Source organism: Artemia franciscana, chromosome 20 (assembly GCF_032884065.1).
Source record: "Artemia franciscana chromosome 20, ASM3288406v1, whole genome shotgun sequence".
NCBI classification, from domain to species: Eukaryota; Metazoa; Arthropoda; class Branchiopoda; order Anostraca; family Artemiidae; genus Artemia; species Artemia franciscana.
This window is the reverse complement of record NC_088882.1, coordinates 26,799,774-26,807,481: the sequence shown is the minus strand read 5'-3', so window position 1 is coordinate 26,807,481 and position 7,708 is coordinate 26,799,774.

The window sequence follows — 7,708 nt, the reverse complement described above, 5'->3', positions numbered from 1 at the left end:
CAGACTTTTTTTTTTTTTTTCGTGATGACGCTTTGAATGAATTTGAACAAAACCGGTTTATTCTTGGAAGCCAAGCTCGTGACACACTTGCAGGGGATGATGAATGCATCGATCATTTTTCGTTGAATTGTCGCCCCAGTAATTATGTGAATCCGAATGATCTTTATGAGTATTCAAAACCTGTGAGTGCAGATGAAAGAACGATCGTGTTCTGGAATTGTCAAGGTCTAAGAACGGCATATTCTCCTTTATGCGAGATTTTAAGTTTACTGGATAAGAAACCGTATATTGTAGGCCTATGTGAGACATTTGTTTCTAGCAAGTCACTGCCCTGGGATTTTTCTTTTCCGGGATATGTTTGTGAGCGAAGAGAACGGACAACCATGGAGCAGGGCGGTCTATGTATTTTGATAAATGAAGGTACCCAATATTGGGTTAGGGATGACCTCTCCCTGTGGCTGGAAGGTAGGATCGAAACACTTTTCATCGAAATAAAAAATGAAGGAAAAAAAAATTTGATTTTGGGGTTAATTTACAAAAATCCGTCATGTGATATTAGTTTTTTTATTGATGAGTTTGAATTGTTATTAGATAAAATTAACAATGAAAATAAAAATAAATTTATGATGGGAGATTTTAATATTGATTTACTAAAAAAAACAAATACCTCAGATTTTGTTAATATGATGGTGTCACATGATAGTTTTCCTCTTGTAACTATTCCAACTCGGATTTCGCATCTTTCGGCCACCTTAATTGATAATTTCTTCGTTAATGGTGGATTACTTGAAAGATCCCAAGCAGATGTGATTGTGTCAGACGGGTCGGATCACCTTGTTTTAATAAGTAAAATAAAGCTGAATCAGTCAAAGGAAAATAAAAGGTGTGCAAGGGCATCGTTTTACCGTGAAATGAAAAGTAAAAACCTAAACAGTTTTGCAAATAAGATGGATGAAACGAATTTTTCGCGTGTAATAGAAGAAAAGTGTCCAAATGCAGCATATGACCTCTTCAGTGAGATAGTGACTAATGTAATGAATGAAACATGTCCCTTACGGAGAATCAACCCTAATAGAAATTTTCCTAAAAAACCATGGATAACAAAAGCCATTCTAATTTCAATAAAGCAGAAAAAACAACTTTATGTGATTTATTTAATAATAGTTCAAATGATAATTTAATAAAATTCAAAAAGTTTCGGAATATTTTAAATTCAGTAAAACGGAAAGCTCAGAAACTTCATTTCCAAAATGAATTTCATGAAAATCAAGGGAATATGAAAAATACATGGAAAACAATAAATAAACTTTTGGGTAATTTTCACAGTAGGGAGGAGGTGAGAGCCATGGAGACGACGGAAGGTCGTCTTGCTGATTCTCAACAAATGGCTGAGTTTCTGTGTGATTATTTTGCAAATGAAGGAAAAAGACTTTGCGATAACCTCGCTTGCCCTTACAAGCTTATTGCCTTTCTTGGCAGGCGAATGGCGAATAGTGTTTGTTTTCTTTTCTTAATAAATGTATATCTAAATATCTAAATGCCCTGCCAATATCCAGGGATTGTTTCAGACATGTTCTTATTTCCCTCTTGGTCATTCCAGTTGCTATTATCCAGGCATTTCAGTTAGTTATTTTTTAGATGAATACTGAGCCTTGTCTAGATGTTGACATCCAATCCGATTCATGTGATACTGATGAGTCAGGAGAAGTTAGACGTGCAAGGCAAGAAAGGAAACCAGCTAAGACAAAAAGAAAGAATGAAACAAAAACCTCTAAAAAGTCTCTCAAACTTTACAATGCTGGTTGGGAAAAACTTGATCTTTTTCGCGGTTGGTTGAAACCGGTGTCATCTTCTAAAGAGAAAGCTTTCTGCGTTGTCTGCAAGAAAGAGCTTCTGTGTGGAAAGTCAGAGCTCACAAAACATGCCAAATACAAAAAGCACATTCAAAATTTTGAAGAATGGGACAAGGCATGCAGATCCAGCGGTAAACTTGATACAATGGTTCAGAGCAATTACCAAGTTCAAGAAACAGAAGCCCGCTTAGTGAGTTTTGTAGTGGAAAATAACCTGTCTTTGGTTCTGGTTGAAGATTTGGTTTCATTGGTCAAAACTCTACCTCCTAGGAGTGTTCTAGAAAATGTGAAGCTTGCAAAGCAAAAAGCAACTAATATGATGAGACAGGGACTAGCTGGGTATTACAAAGACATTCTCATCAGGAAACTAAGAACGACTGCCTTCTCCGTAATTATCGACGAAACTACTGACATTAGCACCACCAAACAGCTAGCTATTTGTGTAATTTTTTGCTCAGAAGACTTGAAATTGGAGGTCGATCTAGTCGACCTAGTTGCATGTGAAGATGAGTCGGCGAAAGGGATATACGAGACTGTGAAGCTTAGTTTGCAAAGACTGGAGGTGCCCATGACCAATCTGATAGGTTTCTGTGCTGACACCACCAATACGATGATGGGTAACACAAATTCAGTTTCCTCTATGTTCAAGAGAGATTTTCCCTGGATAGTCATTGTCAAATGTACTTGCCACATGAGTCACTTGTGCGCCTCATATGCGTGTAAAAAACTCCCAAAAAGCTTGGAAGACCTCTGTAGAACGGTCTACTCACATTTTAGCATGAGTGCTAAGCGAGGGAGAGCCCTAAAAGAATTTCAGGACTACTGCAATCTCAAACCACACAAGATCCTGTCACCAGGGCAAACTAGGTGGCTTTCTCTTGAAGGTTGTGTCAAAAGACTCCTTCAGCAGTGGAATGCCTTGAAGCTATATTTCACGAACGTGGTTTTTGAAGACCCAACCCATGGCCATGATAAGGTCTTGGAAACCCTACAGAACCCACTGATGAAGACGCTACTCGAGTTTGTGTCCTTCGCACTCGGCCTCTTTAATGAATTCAACTGCCTATTCCAGACCGAGGATGGGTTGTTTTATCGCATTAGACAGGAGGCAGAAGAGCTGGTAAGAACCTTTGCTAGTAGCTTCATGAACTTATCATACATAAGGACCTTTTCCAACATTCTAGAACTGGACGAAAAGAATGAACCTCAATACCTACCACTTCGTCAAGTGTACCTGGGGATGGAAGCTCATGACAGCATGGCTTTGTTGTCATGTGACAAGCAAACAGAGCTGGACTTGGTATACAGGGCTGCCCGTGATTTTTACGTCGAAGCCATAGCACAAATCAAGGCAAGGTTCAAATTCGAAGACCCTATTTTTGAGTTTACAAAAGTGTTGGACCCGAAAGTTGCAAGAGAGCTGAGTGTGCGAACTCTGTCTCCATATCTCGACAAATTTAGCATGCCGGGGTGGGACAAAGCGAAAATCGACGCAGAGTGGAGACGCCAGGCCATGGTTGATCTTCCAGAAAATCTGAGTCTTGGCATTTCGTCAGCAAAGGAGTACTGGGGATACATATTGAACCTGAAGATTGGTGCTGGGGACTTGCGCTTTGCCCACCTTAAACAGGTGATACAGTGGTTCTTGACCCTTCCATTCAGCAACGTTGTGGTCGAGAGGCTTTTCAGTGATTTGAAAAATATTAAAACAGATCACCGCAACCGTTTGGGACAGTCGACAACAGCGGGTCTGTTGCAGTGTAAATACGGAATGAAAAGAGCTGGCACTAGTGCCATATCCATGAAGTTGGATACCGAGATGCAAAAACGACTGAAAGCTGTAAAGGCAAGCGCTACCTCAAAAGAGGCAGCTGAACTCGTATCCCAGCCAGGTCCCAGTGCTAGTGTCTCTAATTAGAGCGTTTTTAATTGTCCTGAATCAAACTGAAACCATTACCTAATTTGTGATATATTTGATTAATAAAAAAAAAAAATATAAACATGATATTTACTTTGACTGCGATGTGTAAGAGCATGCACATTTGAAGGTCATGTTCGATCGTTTGTCTATTTTCATCCTGTGCTTTCACCTTTCGGGCGAATGTGGCAAAAATTTTTGTATTGTTGGTTTAACAAACAAAAATAATGTTCTGTTCTTTGACTCTTGAACGAGAGGTTGAATTCTGCATTCGTTAGTATCCATGCTCAAGATAGGAGAATGCAAATTTTGGGATTTAGTTTTGAAGATTTTTTTTTGTTAAAAAAAATTATAGTGTTTGCATCTTCCAGTGCTTTTCAGTTCGTTCGGAGAGATTTTTATTTAAAACAATCGGGTGCTCAGACAGAAGCACACAGATGGACTTCGTGGACCAGGAAACCAGTAGCTAACTGTCGTGGATTAGCATGAGAGGGATTTTTCAAAGGATTATTGTTTAACCAAAAGGGATTTTTAGGGATTTTTCGTCTCTGATTCGGGATTTTTCAAAAAAGAAAGTGGAAACACTGCTTGCAACCTCAATTAATCGTAAGAGAATGCAGTAAAACTAGTATTCAAACATTTCAGATGTTTAGGATACAAAAGCTGATCGACTTGTTAGAGCCTTGCACACACTGAGGGAAGCTAAACAAAATCGGTCCTTTACTAACTGTGATTTGAAATACTGTGAAGATTATAAAGGGTAGCCTCAGTGTAATGTGTGTGAACATGTTGATGTCCGGTCAATATCAATTGGCCAGTCAAATGAATGTAACTTTACCATTGGCTGCACTCATTATTGCTGAACGTGTGCTTCCATGTTGGAGGTACACCCAATTTATTAAACTAATTTCAAAATTTTGGAGAAAAGTGCCATCTTAAAGTGTTAGATAGCAGAAACCCAAGTGTTATCCACACAAAGTAGAGAGTTACGTTAAAATTTATAATAAGCAAAATTCATACTTTCATTTTTTTCAAAATTTGTACCACTATACATTTCTAGTCCTGGTGCATTTTATTAAAGGCATTAGTGATAAACGGCAAAGATGAACTATTAAACCAAAGCTTTTGCAAGGTACTAACATGCTGAGGGAGGGGGGTGGAAGTGGATATTGGTGGTTATGACTAGTAAGGAGAAATCATCCAAAAAGGATATCGACAGTGAGAGGACCCATAAATTTATTCATCCGTAGTATCAGAAAAAAAATCAATAAATTAATTATCCTCCATGACTACCCCCCCCCCCTTCCCTAACCTAAATTTAGAAAATACCTTTTTTATTTTTTTTATACAAAATGGTTTTCTAAATTTAAAAAAAAAAGGTCACTCCGAATTAAAAAAAAAAAAAAACTCTTTTCCTCTCCCCCTATCTAATTTTTGTTAATTGGTGCCCGTGTTTTCATTTGTACTGTCAAGTGGGAGTACCTCTGATAGGTCACAGGTGTGTCACTAAACATTAATTATCAGAATTCTACTGATATTGTAAAATTTCACGAGTCATAAAATGTCTATTAAAGCTAGTTTTGAAGACATATCTTGTGTAATCTACGAAACAACAATTTTCGTTCCTTTTAAGTTTTGATTTTGCTCTTTACTTTCGTAAGAAAAACTTAGTTTCTTTTTTAATTAATTTTTGCTTCCTTTTTTTAACATACACAATAAATCTTACAGAAAAATCATCGTTTAATTTAAGTGATACAGAATCGAACATAGTTTTCGGTTGAAATGCGACATTAAATATAGGCTCTACACTGCCAAACAGTTTATTGAACAAAAATAGCAACAATTGACACCCATGTGACAAGAAAATATAATCATTTTTGATGCTAAAAATGAATATGTTTGTAATTAAGACCTTCACTGGTCATTCTTGTATCGTGCAGGCTTTTGGTTGTTTCGGTGTAAACTATAGTGTGGCAAGATACCCCGATTGCTTGAAAAAAACGAACAACTGTTGGTCACAGTTCAATTATGGTAAGTTTATTCCCTGAATTTACCAATGCAAGTAACCCCTTAATTTTGTATATTCTTTGGCGCCCCCAAAAACAAGAAGACATTTTAAAAATTCATTTCAACAGGAACATAAGAAATACTTTAATTGCAATCTGAAAAAAGCAAAAATTATTAGAGTTCTTGCACCTTGAAAAATTATAAGACGGCAATATGACCAACACCACACCCCCTCTTTATCATAAAAACAATAGATGAAACAATGGGGAGTTGATATAAGACAATAAAATTTCCCATTTGTTCACCTGCTGCTGTTTTCACATTCTTCAGTACTTTTGATATTCTAAAAGGTTGCTTTTTTAGAAGAACTAAAAAACTGAAAGGTAAGCTATTCTATGATCATAAATTAAAAATGGAAGAATTTAAACCAAAACTTGAAGCAAACAAAGTGTTACTAGAATTACAAATATCTGCCCGAAATTGAAACTGTGTGTCGGCATGAAATGCCTTTTGTTTTTTCTTGTTTTTATAAAAAAATGTTCCTTTTTTGGTCGTGTTTTGTGTTAAAGTGTCGAAATACTTCCAGTTTTCAATTCCACTTTTTTTTATAAACTTTTTGCTAATGTCTTTCTGTAAAAGGAAAAAAAAACTTTCTCGGTGGGGGTCAATATCTTTAGTTTCTGCTGGCCATGTTTTGTCCAGAAAGCAGAAAAACCTGGTTTCTTCTTTATTTCTGTACACCAGATGACAGTGAGACAAATACCGGTTAATACCAAGTTCCACAGAATAAGACTTAAACTAGAAACTGTGTTGATTCAGATGGTTCTGTCTGTGACCCACAATGATAATTTCTTAAGCCACATTGGCCTGCCTTAACATTAAGAAAGAAAAAGACCAAAAATGGGATTTTTAATGGCGGTTTTTGGTTTTTCCTTCATTATATTATTATGTTCGCGCAGAAGAAGAGAGGCGGTTGTTCTCTCGAAATATTCGCTTTCTGTGTTTTCTGCAGTATTTTTGTTTGGCCTCTAAAAACCCCATTTTTGATCGTTTTCTTTCCTCTCGTCTATTGCTATAAATCAAATACAATTTAAAACACTAGCATGTTACCTTTCTCACCGTTTTATTACAAGATTCAATTCAATAATGAACACTGATTCTGTTTCTTATTCAAATGAGTTAATGCAGAGGATAGCCTTTTCTCTCGGCGAATTTTTCTTTACAGATCAAATCGAGGGGAAGGGGGTTGTTCAGCTACTATTCAAATCCAAAAGATGATAAAAATTAAGAAAGAAATTGCACTAATTACAGGATCGATGGGGGAAGCACATTTTTATCGTTACCCCAACCCTATAGTAATCCTGTATCTGACCCCACTGTCTAATAATATTTGTTCATCGTTTTCTTGTTTTTTTAAAACAGTAAAAACTTTAGCATAATGGAGGGGACACCATTACGGGAGGGAACACCCTTTTCATATAAGGAGTAATTTCTGTTCATTTTAAGTTTTAATGTGGCTCCTTACTTTCAGTTAAAAAACTTGTTTTTTTTTAATTTAATTTCTGAACTTTCTTGAGTTAATGCATGTTTTGATTTCGGCTCTCCGCAGATGAATAATTAAAACGAAATTTGCATTTTTTTTGGCTTAATGGCTTTCTCATAGTTTTGATCGGACGATTTTAGGAAAAGGGGACGGGGGAGGAGACCCAGTTGCCCTTCAATTTTTTGGTTACTTAAAAAGGCAACTAGAACTTTTAGTTTTTTACGAAAGTTTTCATTAGTAAAAGATATACGTAACTTACGAATTAGCTTACATGACGAACTTGTATATTCGTATGTTTTTATTACGTATATGAGGGGGTTCACCTACTCGTCAATATCTCGCTCTTTACATAAAGCTTAAATTTTGTCCCAATTCCTTAAGAATGAC